This window comes from Mytilus edulis, chromosome 13, assembly GCF_963676685.1.
Source record: "Mytilus edulis chromosome 13, xbMytEdul2.2, whole genome shotgun sequence".
NCBI classification, from domain to species: domain Eukaryota; kingdom Metazoa; phylum Mollusca; class Bivalvia; order Mytilida; family Mytilidae; genus Mytilus; species Mytilus edulis.
The window spans coordinates 53,436,164-53,449,659 of record NC_092356.1 but is presented as its reverse complement, the minus strand read 5'-3'; the positions used below and the strand labels follow the sequence as shown (position 1 = coordinate 53,449,659).

Here is a 13,496-nt window from a genome sequence, read left to right as displayed (position 1 = left end):
AAAAGACAAACAGACAAATTATAGTACAAAATACACAACACAGAAGGAAAAAGACTAAGCAACACGAACCCCAGCAAAATCTGGGGTGATCTCAGATGCTCCGGAAGGATAAGCAGATCCTTGCCTCACATGTGACACCCTTCGTGTTGCTTATGTTATTACAAATCCGGTAAATAATCTAATTCGGTAGGTCACATTCGTGAAAAAGGAAGGGTATTGTAGTTACGACATATGGAACATATCCGATATCATCTGTAAAACGGTTATTCCGTAACGGTCAACCAACTCGTGATGTATTCTGTAAAATTTACGAAGGGATGATTTCAACTTCACCATTTGTAACTTTTGGTTCAATAGCTTCCTTGTGAGCAGCAATCCTCTGTCAAGGAAATAATGATAGGAAATACAAGCCCGGGAATATCGTATCAATTGGGAGATATATACTCCGTATGCAGGCGCTGCTGGAATGTTGCTACAAAGAAATTGAAAGTTCACCTATCTCTAATATTGAGGGAACAACACAAAAACACTGCAGATGATATGCCAAAAGCTTAAAACATTGCTCTACTTTACAGTAGCAGCCGTTCAATAGTTGGAATTGCAGTGTTGACATGATTTAGAACATACTTTTAAACCAAGCTGAAAACTACCTCAAGACTCATACTGTTTAAAAAGGTCCCAGGACGTGGATGTTCCTGTGAAGCGACAGCTAGACACTCAATGTTGTAATGGAACAAATACGTTGCAAATTTAAAGCTATCAACAAAAAAAGGACATAAAAATAGCCAGTTCCATCAAATTCCAACTTTGCCTGCGGTTTCTTTATGATTTCAAAAGGAATAAACGGGCAATTTTAGATACTGTGGATTTATTATTATTTGTTGGATACCAATTTTCGTGGGTTTCGTCGGAACAGGGGAACCAAAAATTCAAATGTTCAACGAATAACATATGTTCTAAAGGCTTTGTATACATAGTTTGGCAAAACCACGAAATAAAAAATCGCCGGATATGTAAGTTTTTAACAATCCACAAAAATTGATACCCACGAAAATAAATTAATCCACAGTAGTTATATATCATGTTAAAACCAACAACAATGTGTCCAAAGTACATAGATGGCCCAGTTTAACGTGAAATTTGGTTAAAAACTCTGGCATTAAAATTAGAAAGATCATATCTTAGGTAACATGTGTACTAAGTTTCAAGTGGATTGTACTTCAACTTCATCAAAAACTTCCTTGACCAAAAACGTTAACCTGAAGCGGGACAGACGGACGGACTGACTGACGAACGGATGCACAGATCAAGAAACATAATGCCCCTCTTCTAACGGGTAGGGGGATATAAACAAATACACAATATGATTTTTTTCGAAAGTTCTTAACACAAAATTGTGCTAATCAAAACAATAAAAGTTGCTGATTTGTTTGCTATGTTTAATAGATTATAGTACGATATATTATACATGCGACAAAGTACTAATTTGTCTCTTTTATTTTAAAGTTATCTCAAGATGAATGAGCTAACACGCAATGAATAACATGCAAGCTATGCAAAATAATTTGAGTTGTTCTGCAATGTCTTTAATATATATATCATAAATAATAATGTACCAAATATTGAGCCTTGATGTACTCCAGATGAAAGACTGCAAAATTTAGACGTTGCATTTAAAAATATATGCAACCCACGTATCTATCATCTGTAACTGAATGGAATTTTGTCAGCGATGACATGTCATGTATTTTTGAAAGCAGTGACTTCAGGTGCTTCTATTCTAACAGGATCATCAAGTTAATGTTGCTTCAGTCTATTGATAATTGGTAGCAGATCTGAGTAAGAATACATAACTTAATGACATTTTTCACCTATCTCTAATATTGACGGAACAACACAAAAACACTTCAGACAAAAATCTGTATACATCTATCCACTTACTGTAGCAGCCGTTCAATGATATGTATTGTAGTTGTTGATATGATTTAGAACATACTTTTAAACCAAGCTGCAAACTTTCTCGAATAAAGTTGAAAATAATCTGGCTATTTTTTCATTTTTCATATGTCGGAGTTCCTTCAGACACTTGTAAAAAGTATAAAGATCAAAGAAGCTAGATTATTTTAATTCACATACAGGTATATTAATGATTTTTTTCCATTAACAGTCTAAACTTTTATGATTGAGTCTAATATTATATATTCTTCTAAATTGCCGACTCTAGAAACCACAGATATAGTTTTCTCTGCAATATTTATTGACGTTTACCTCGAATTTAACACGGGTCATCACATTACTGAACCTTTTTTTTGTCACCTTAGCAGCAATTTACAAACTTTTCCTGCATATGAGATATACATGTCCCAACTCATTCCGTATTCAAAAGCTTGCCGCTGCTACTTCGACTAATGAATACGTCAACCGTGTCTGATCAGAACGTTGATGAACAAAGAAATGCCAAACAAACACCTCGTTCTGTTTCCAAACACTTTAACACGACGGGTACTATATGTGGTGCAGGATCTGCTTATCCTTCCAGAGCACCCGAGACCACCCCTAGCTTGTGGTGGGTTTCGTGTTGCTTAGTCTTTATTTAAATTTCTATGTATTGTTTTGTGTACTATTATTTGTCTGTTTTAATCATGGAGTTATCAGTTTATTTTCGATCTATGAGTTTGAATGTCCTTCTAGTAACTTTCGTCCCTCTCTTGTTATAGAAAGATGACAAGGTCTTGTTGATAAATATTAGGTATCAACTTCGAAAATAAGACAGAACAAGGTGGTCTTGAAGTAAATATTTCAGGTGCTGACCTTTTTTTTTCTTGTATATATTTTCAACTTTATTGTTTATCAATTTGTGAGAATATACTATTGACGTCGACCGGTACTTATACATACTGCAGTAGTGCTTTGTGTAATTTTGAGTTTTTGACTCTCATTTATGCTAAGGTACTTTCTCAATATGCCATTTCGTGTTTCTTTCTTGAAAAAGTTATTTGTTTTATAGTGATTAAGGTTATATTACAATATTGACTGGTGTACCCCTATGTTTGACGTAAATATAATATAGGTTAGGCAAGAACTAAGCTTGATCAGCTATTAAAGGGAAAATAATGCCAATACTGAAAGTTAAATAATTGCGTAACCTAAAATTTGAAATCGAACAGACCTAAAAAGGAAAAAAAAACAATTGCAGAGGTTCGCGATCTCTTTATATCTCAATATTATTCATATGGCTGTCGGTAGTATTTGGAGGTTATCTCGATGGTATATCAGGTCCTATTTACACTCAAATACCCATAGAGTGCTGTTATATGTTATCGAGATCATTTTTATTTCTGACTTTTAATAATGGATATATGTTTTGCTATATTGTAAATCAAATACGAGAATTTGAGTCAAATCGGTAAATATTTATTTTACATATAATGCCTTTTTAAAAGGTTATTTTTAAAATGAAGTAAACATAGTTATATTATTTACGACTTTACCATTTGCTGGTTTATTACTATATGTATAGTCAGTGTATTGTATATGACAACTTCATAAAGCAGGCCACTAAATAATGTATGTCCACTACATAAAACAGGTGATTGACGAACGTACGTCCAGTAAATACAACAGGTTTTCTGGAGATTAATTTAACCTGTAAAAGAAAAATAGAAAACGAAAAAAAGAAATTATGTCCTATTTACCGCTTTTGTCTGGGTTGGTTTTTTTTAATGAATTTTGAGAGCGGTGAAGTAGTGTAATATAAGAACACACACACAAATCAATTGAATAGTGCTTCAAAAATGAAATCCACACAAATCACAAAAATCAAGTATCGACCTATAAAAATACTCGTAGTCAATAAAAGTTAGTTTAATATCAATTAAAACAAATTAATACTAGTAGTCCATGTCTTCCCATACTAATAAATAACACAATTTTGATGTAAAGATGTCATTAACATAAGCTCTCGCAAAAGAAAAGAAACTATAAATATGTAGGACCATAAGTTGTCATAGTTCGGATGGAACTAGAGTTCTGACTAGAGTTCCATATGAACGGTAAATAATTTTGAAGAGTAATGTCTCTAGATTACCGGAAGTACAAGGCCCCTACTCTGAATATGTTTACATTCAAATTTGATTGGATTGACGTCATAACATCCGGGATATCGAGTAGATCTCTAGGAACCCTGTCACAACCAGGGTTCCTCGAGTGTTAATGGCGGAAAAGCTTTATCCAATCATAACAGGTGTTATATATGACCATGTCAATTCAATCTACTCTAGATATCCATCCGAACTTGGCCTTATGAAACATTACATTCCAACGATGCAACTTATTTGAAAGAAATGTTTCTTTACCTAATTCAGTCGTCATCATCCTCTATATTTCTCATCTGACCAATCATTCTCATGACAGCAAATTGTAATTGGTTGCAGCAAGATGTATCAACACAAAATTGTCGAATCCTTGCGCAGTTACACGTCTGCCTGTAGAAACTGCACAACTGGTCATATACTCCTGAGCGGTTTTCTACAGGTGTAGGTGTAGCGACTGTTAAACAAAACAATTAAATTATCATTATCCTATACTTACAAGAAATTTGTGATAATCAAAATCAAGATCCTTTTAACATTGTTGACTCGTATTTCTGTCAACGCATTAAATACTTTTAAAGGATAATTATTGAGCACGCATTTCAATTTCCAAATTCATTCAGGATTCTATTTCGTCAAAAACTTCCAATTTCCACCTCATTTTTGTAATCGGGAATACGGTAGCCGTATGTATTGTAGGGATAAAACCCTGTCAAGTTAATTTTAGAAACGGGATGAATGCATTTACATAGCAAGTAACTTTCTTTTCGTGATGGTTGTTGTTGAGACATATTTCAATTTACTAGTTAAAATCACCTTGTCATATACTTGTTCGCTTTGGCTGAAAAGTTGAAACTTCTTTACATACTCAGAGGTTAAAGACTAACTACCCTATCAAATTGTGTCCATATGATGCATGCAAAATATATAACAAAGTAGTCTGTAGTCAAGAGCTTTGAATTCTTTAATTACGGAAATCTAAGTAATCGTTTTCGTTTTAGTATATCTAATTAATAAAATATAGATTTCTTAAATATTCCTTAAATGTAATTTAAAAATAAGTAAACAAAATTGAATAGTCTATATAAGTCAGATATACACCTCAAGTTTAATCATTTGTAGTATCACAAGCTTTTTTTTTATAAATAAATGCACATACGCTGTTATTATGACTCAATGTAGTTCATTTGACCCATATTTAAATGTCCAGGACTATGAATTTTACTGTTATTATATCAACATTTAGCTTTAATATATGATAATAGAGGAATGCAAAGCTAGACGATATTTGGAATATTTTGGTTTACACGTTTTTATTACCAAACAACAGTCAATGGAAGCATACATGATCATAAAGCAGTGTAACCGATTTTGTCTGATCGATACAATTTTCGTACATGTTTTAGATTTCTGACAATCTTGTATCTTCTTTAGAATTTTATTCCGGTGCATTTATGCTTGTGCATAGTAAATATTATTAGTTACATAGTGTGCTAGTGACCTAATACGGTATATATGGGGTCAGTAAATTCCATATGGGGTGAGAGCGAAGCTCGAATCCCCATATGGAATTTACTGACTCCATATATACCGTATTACGTCACTAGCACACTATGTAACGAATTTATCTTACCGACTATCTTAACGTGTGAAATTAAGACTAGTGTATGAGATAAGCCCCGCCTCCCTACTAACCTAATATCAAATATACACGGTTTGCACGCGGACGCTTTTAACCAATCATATTCCTGGAAATGTATAGGAGGTAAGATAACAAGATTACTTCAACTTATCACAATTGACTCTTTTGTCAAAATTTGTGATTACATTTTAGGTTAACAAATATCTGTTGGTCCATACTATAGTTTGAGCAAAACACGTACATAGTATAAAAGGAAATCTCAAAATTAGCACTGCTTTAAAAATTTAAAGCAATAGAAACAGACGTAAACAATTCTTTTCAAATTGATATCAGTCGGTATAGACTCTGTAACATTTCTGATTATGTTTCGATGAAATAGCGACAAAAGAAACCATTGAATTTGGCTTCTAACTGAACTGAGCATAATCTCATGGGTTGTTTCACTTGTAGCTATAGCTACTGCTAATAATGTTCATACATTTTGTTGATTTATGCAAATAAAAGATACTGATGTAATTCAATACATAGTGGTAACTACGTTTCATCAACATCAATTTGTCCAAAGTTATTAGTAACTTCTTGCAGTTTTATGAACCTATAATCAGCGTATCCGTTCAATTAAATTTTACCTTAAATAATACAAAACAAACGGTAACATTGTCAAAATGTATGAAATATTTACAAACTTACATTTAACTTGTTTCCTCTTTAAAGCATACTCCTGTGAAATATTGCAATAAATTCCCAGGATAAAAAAATAAAAACTTGTCTTGGTGACATGGTAAATAAAGAAATGACCTAGTTGTCTTTTGCAGCTCTAGCAATATGCAGCAAAACTACAACACTTGATTGACTAGCTATTGCTTTACGAGATTATCAAAGCATGTGGACTTTTTCTTCTTAAACAACGTAGATGGTGTAAATATATATCACTTGGAAGACAGAAATAAGCTAAAGGCGACATACATATTTTGAATGTCAATTTGTAGAAATTTAAGGCTAATTAGATACATGTATAAATGACTTATATATATCCACATGCATGCATAAATGACTTAGATATGTAGACGTTATCTGTAACAATATATGCGATCCATGTGGGTTATTCCCCCTAAACATTACTACTGATGCTGATTGTATCTGCAGCCAACATGGCATTTAGTCTCAACAAATATAGGACTTAGAATACAGTGACTTCTATTGGTTCAAATATTCCAATAGGATTCTTGAGTAAATGTTGCGTTATCCTATGGATCCATTGCCATATATAAATATGAATATGTACCCTAATGACATAAGGCTACCTAACTCTAATATTGAGGGGAGTACACAATACCTGTATATTCTGCTAATCATATTAAACTTTCTAAACTTCCCTATCAATATATTATGAAATTATATAGACTATAAGGTTAAACAAGCTTGAATAAAGTTGGAAAGCATAGGCTTTCAGTACATTCCCTTTGGTCATAAGACTTTTAACAAAGAGGTAGGGCCAATATGCCGAGGATTTTTTTCACAGAAGGGCCAATTTCAAAAAGTGCCAACAGAGTAAAATTTCCTATAAAAACCAAAAATAAAAATGCTTTTTGATCAATATCTCGATTTACATATAGTATGATATGTGTGATCAATAGTTAATTTAACCCTAAAAAAGGATGAAAGTCCAATATCCGGATTTTCGGGTGTTTTTATGTGGAAAAAACAGGGAATCCCCAAAGAAGGACATTTCAAACCAAAGAAAAGTTATGCTTTTTATGACTGTTGTTATTCATACTACTTTTTACTTCAAAAATGAAATTGGTTTAGTGTGTCCTTATTACATAAAAAAACAACTTTTTAAAGAAAAAATTGTAACATCGATAAATTGTACCAATATTGTTTCTAAATAAGAGTCATAATGATACGAATCGCCGTAGCTCCACCAGTAGAGCACAGAACTACTAATAAATGACGGTTTTGAAGAAAGGGTTCGAACCTCGCTCAGAACTATTGCATTTTTTTGTGTTGTTATATTAAATTTTAAAGTTTCTATCATATTTTTTCGGTTGTTTGCTTGATTCATAGAGTCATTTTGGTTCATTTTGACTATTCAGTTAGTGTACTAGTAAATAATTTTACGTGTATCAAAGAAAAACAATGTATCGCTTATTGTGTGCAATCCTATGACTGTCCATACTCTTGAATTACTTTCTATTCATGTGTTTACGTTATTACATATATCCAAGGGATAACTGCCGTCAAACTGATGTAGGTGCATGTACATAACCAATAACACGAGAATTAATTCTATAGAAATTTAGCCTACATGTTGCGGGTGTAATATACACATAACTTAAAATAAGGCCATTGTATACAATTTTCATAACAACAAAACACATTTCGTCGAAACCTTTTTTGAACATGGTATTATATGTAACAAATGCAGTCAACGACAATTTTGTCGCCAAATCACAAACTGTAAAGATACTAGTACTGAAATGTTTACCACCGTCTATACACGGGTACATAACTCATCAGAAAAATAAAACAACATAACAGAACAAATCAATTACACTACAAATCGTGATTGTAGGTAAAACATCAAGAAGCTGTTGCATCTATATCACAACGAAGGGCCGATTTGTTAAAATTACAGAAAAGGCAATACAACATGAAGTAGTAACACAGGGTGATCTATGACCAACTGATGTAAGATGTTCTGCGGTTAAAATATATACATGCACATGTATTTTCTTGTCTAATCTTATAGACGATAAAACCTTAAAAGACCAGGACAAATACTGTGTAACAGATATACATATTCAGAATGAGAAAATCACGATTTGAATTAGTTCGATATCATTTGGCTCCTTGAGAAGTTACATGGTATGGCACCTTGCATAAAGGATGTTAATAATAAAATAAAATCAATATTAAAAAATCAATAGTCATGGCCTTGTTTTTGTAGGAATACCTATTCAAGGTATGAAAATAAATGATGTGACGTATTTTTATGTACTATAAATAGCCTCTATCGGGCTACTTAAAACATTATTTACCTATCTTATCGAATGAAACAAATTGCCGACAAATTGTCCCTAGGCTAACTCTTTTCTACTAGTCCGGCCGATCTGTGAAAAAATTGCTCAAATAATGAGGAAAGCACCAAATTCTGCATGATGTTACATTTTGGTGTTCTGAGCAATATTAGCTATGAACCCACCCTCAAAATTCAAAATGGCCGCCATATATTCTAAAATATTTTCCAGTGTTGAACAAACCACAGTGGATTTGATGCTGGAAGCTCAAAATTCTACAAATTTTAAAGATTCAGCGTACTGATCAATGTAAGCTATGGACCCTACTTCAAATTTCAATATGGCGGTTAATTTCAAGCTGGCCGCCATATATTCTAAAATATTTTCCAGTGTTGCATAAACCACAGTGAATTTGATACTGGAAGCACAAAATTCAACATATTTTAATGATTTTGTGTACTTAGCAAGATTTTATTTTAATCTATGTTTGAAATTTAAAATGACGGCTATTTTCAAAATGGCCGCCTTGAAAAAATGCAAATATTCATTATTGAGAATTGACCTGAATTTAATCATTTCATTAAAGTATAGTGTCATTCAATCTCTGTTCCAGTTCTGTCCTTTTGATTTTCCCTGGCTGGTCATTTTCTATATAAAGTAGTAGTTTTCATAACCAGCAGCAATAGCTGCATTAAAAGCTACATGTTTGTTTTGTCTTAGGTCATACTTAAAAGCTGTGATTTGAGATCTATCTGCCGTAAGACATTATTCATTGCCTATCTTATTACTTAGTTTGTAATATTTTGCAATTTGAAATATTTTATTGTGATTTGGGAATTGTATAACAACAAATCTGTGAAATGGCAGGAATACGGACACTTACAACCTACTATAAATCAATCATAATTATGTGGAGAGCTGAAAACCATTACAGAAACAATTGGCTGCAAGTTGATCTATCAAGTTTCTTCCATGCTGACTGCAGTGCCTACTAACGGTACGATCCCTGTCGAGTCAATGACAAATCCTCCTCCTCTCACATTTATTACTCCAATTATGACAACATCATTAGCTTCTGGAGCTCTAACAGGCTTTCTTTTATGATATTAGTATTATATGTTAATACGTATAAGGTGAGACATTTATTGCAATAAAATGTTTAATTGATTGATTTATTGGTAACAAAAAAGATTGAATATAAATATAGTATTTGGGGTCATTTTGTTAAACTTAAAGGTTACTTCAGTATTGTCCAAAGAGTGAGGAGTTCTTTGGAAAAGTGAATCAAAATGTACACGTTCGAAAATAATCGATACTGCTGTTATAAGGTCATGAGAGATCACTCTTTCTTTTTATACATATTTGTGCATATAATAACGATATTTCCTAATGACAGATAAGCAAAGATATCAAATAGACCATCAAACATCAGAAGTTGAAAATCAGTTAACATCTAGACAAAAAAAAACAGACAAGCAAATAACAGTACGCAGAACATAGAAATTTATAGACTGAGCAACACAAACCTAACCAAAATTTGGAGGTGATAATAAATTAAAAAACAATTTTCATTAAAGACAATAATACATGAGTAAAGTAGATAAACGTAATTTTTATTTTTCAAAGTAACGTTTATATACATATAATCACTATACCAATGTTTTTAAACTTTTAAACTCTTCTTAAATAAATCTATGGATTTTATTTCCTTGTACGTCAAGAAACATGGACACTACGACTAAAATAGAACATATGGCATGTATGGGTAAAATGCATTTATTTGCTTTTTTTAAGCCACTCATAAATATATCTAGAGAAAAGCAAAAATTATCATTAATGAAAATTTAAGCAAAAAAATAACACGTGAGCGATATAGATTCAGGTTCTTAAGAGCCTTTTGTATAATCTTGTTGGGGTACATAAAAGTTGACCAAATATTTTCTACGCTTAATTTTGAAAATGCGTGCATGATCAGTGCTTTTTATTCCTTCAAAACATTATAAAAAGAAGCATTCAGTTGATACAACCAATGTAATTCAAGACTGAAATGAACCTGTGATTTGATAACATTCCGATTATCAGAGGCGGATTTAGGGGGGGCAGGGGGCCCGGACCCCCCCTTTTTGGGAAAAAATTTGGTTGCTTATATAGGGAATCACTGAAGCGTGACTGGAGCGGGCCCCCACGTATGAAAATTTCTGGATCCGCCACTGATTATAACCCATGCAATCGTTACTACATATTTTCATGGGGTATTTTGAGTTAATACTAAAATTAAATGATTGCAGTAAAGTTTGGCATATTTAAGTTTTAATGACAAATATAGATGCAAATAAATGTATTGGAACAGAGGCAAAGGTGAACTAAACGGGTGTGGGTGCCCCCCCCCCCCCCCACCCCACCCCTTCCCCCTTACGGAGGTTTATGTATGGCTAACCCATGTTTTCTTCATATTCCACTCAATACTCTGTCTAGTATTGGGATCCCTTCTTTACATATTAAGGATCCGCATCTGAGAGACTTGTTGCATGTCAAAATGCAAAAATAAGATCATATTAAAGCAGAGTACATCTCCTACCGACTTGAAAACTGAAAGTGAAAATAATGAACTGAATATTAACAACATACTGTACAAAAAAGTTCACATGTAATCTTCAACAAATAACCAGATCACGCAAATCGTACAAAGTCATACAACTTGCAAACAAATTAATACCATACATAACTAAACATTACCAAAGGTATGTAAATGTCCTTTTGATCATATAATTCTTATATATGTACTTGTTCTTCAAATGTCTTGATTAATGTAAATCTAGTGGCGTATTTTGTGTTTTTGCATTATTTTTTTACATATTCCAGTCCTCATGGTGGCCCCTTTACATATTCCACTCCTTATGTTGCCCCCTTTTCAAATACTTGCATTTAATTTCTTTTTTATAGTAATTGTATTGATCAAGGCCAATATCTTTATATGTTAAATGTAGGACAGAAGTTCGGGTGTTGCAAAGGCTATGATTTTAAAAACAAGCAGTTGACTCACATTCGACCTTTAAGTTATGCCTTTTTGCAGATTGCATTTCTGGTTGTTAAGGTTGATCATCGGTATATATTTTCTCAGATATAATTGTTTTATACTTTACAAATGTACCTTTTACCATGCATTGTTCACAAATATAATGAAAGTACTGGCCACGGTTCTATTTTTCGAGCTACAAGTTGTGCAAAATTGCCCACATTTGCATAGATTATTCATGAAAATAAAACTTTTGTGTAAAAAAAGGCGATGAGATAGATTTGTTTTAGAAATAAAATAACTTGATTTTCTTTCAAAAAGTAAACACGCTAAAATGTCTCCCTTTCTTAACTAACCATTGATAGTCCTAAATATAAACAAAAGCTTTAACTACAACTATCACATAATTAACATGATCTAAGAAAATGACGTCAAGGTCATATCAACCATACGAGAAATACATATACACCTTACAATCATTCAATACACTAAATATAGTTGACCTATTGCTTATAGTTTCTAAGAAACCGACTTAACCAAGTTAAGACAAGAGCGCACACGCTGAAATGTCTCGCCTTCTTTACTAATCATTGATATTATGTTGATAGTCCTAAATATAAACCTTTACTACAACTATCACATAAACTTAACATAAACCAAGAAAATGGGGTCAATGCCATTATCAACCAAACAAGAGATACATGTACACCTTACAAATATTCAATACACTACATTTAGTTGCCATATTGCTTACAGTTTCTAAGAAACAGACCTAACCAATAAAACTAAACATTGACCAATGAACCATGAAAATGTCTCAGGTCAAAGTCAGATAAACCATGCGCCAGGGACACATGTACTTACAATTCTTCCATACAACAAATATAGTTAACCTATGGCTTATAGTTAAAGAAAAATAGTTCAAAACACAAAAACTTAACACTCAGCAATGAACATTGAAAATGATGTCAAGGTCAAATAGAATCTGAGAGACTGACATGTACATCTTAAAATATTTCCATGCACCAAATATAGTTCACCTATTGAATACAGTAATTGACACAAAAAAAAACAATACTTAAATACTTGACTTTGACCACTGAACCATGAAAATGAGGTCAAGGTCAGACGACACCTGTCAGTTGGACATGTACACCTTACAGTCATTCGATACACCAAATATAGTAGACATTTTGCATACAGTATACGAAAAACAGACACAAAAAAACAACTTAACTTTAATTACTGATCCCATGAAAATGAGGTCAAGGCCAGATGACACCTGCCAGATGGACATGTACACCTTACAATCGTTCGTGTTTTCATGATTTACACTTACAAATTTAATATGAAATTAAATTTAAAGTATAAATGTTTTTTTTTCTTCTTTCTATTCAAAATGACTTGAAAATGTGGTTCATCCTTTTAAATTTGCCGATTTAAGCAAGAACTAGACCGATATGAGTTTACTGCTATATTACAATCGAAATGGCGGTAAATGTAACATTCGATCTTCCTTCAATCTAATATGAGCTTGACGTTTACACAGTCTATCAATAATTTGAACGCCCTCTTTACAGTCGTCATTGTAAATAAAAAAAAAATGCGTTCATTGTCGGAATAACTAACATTTATTTGTACAAGCTTTTAATCAAACGCGAGAAAAATGTGATGTTTGTAAGGAGTATGGCTACATGTTATATTTCCCTACAGTGTACAAACTATGT

General features: G+C 32.6%; 1 long non-coding RNA gene across 1 annotated transcript; it reads right to left on the bottom strand.

Moving 5' to 3' along the window:
• Nucleotides 1–3,412: 3,412 nt before the first annotated feature.
• On the bottom strand, nucleotides 3,413–6,678 carry LOC139500750 (uncharacterized). Its single transcript, XR_011658351.1, has 3 exons — nucleotides 6,424–6,678; nucleotides 4,356–4,548; nucleotides 3,413–3,646 (listed from the first exon to the last, which is right to left on the bottom strand). It is a non-coding gene; the product is annotated as an uncharacterized lncRNA (long non-coding RNA).
• Nucleotides 6,679–13,496: the final 6,818 nt, after the last annotated feature.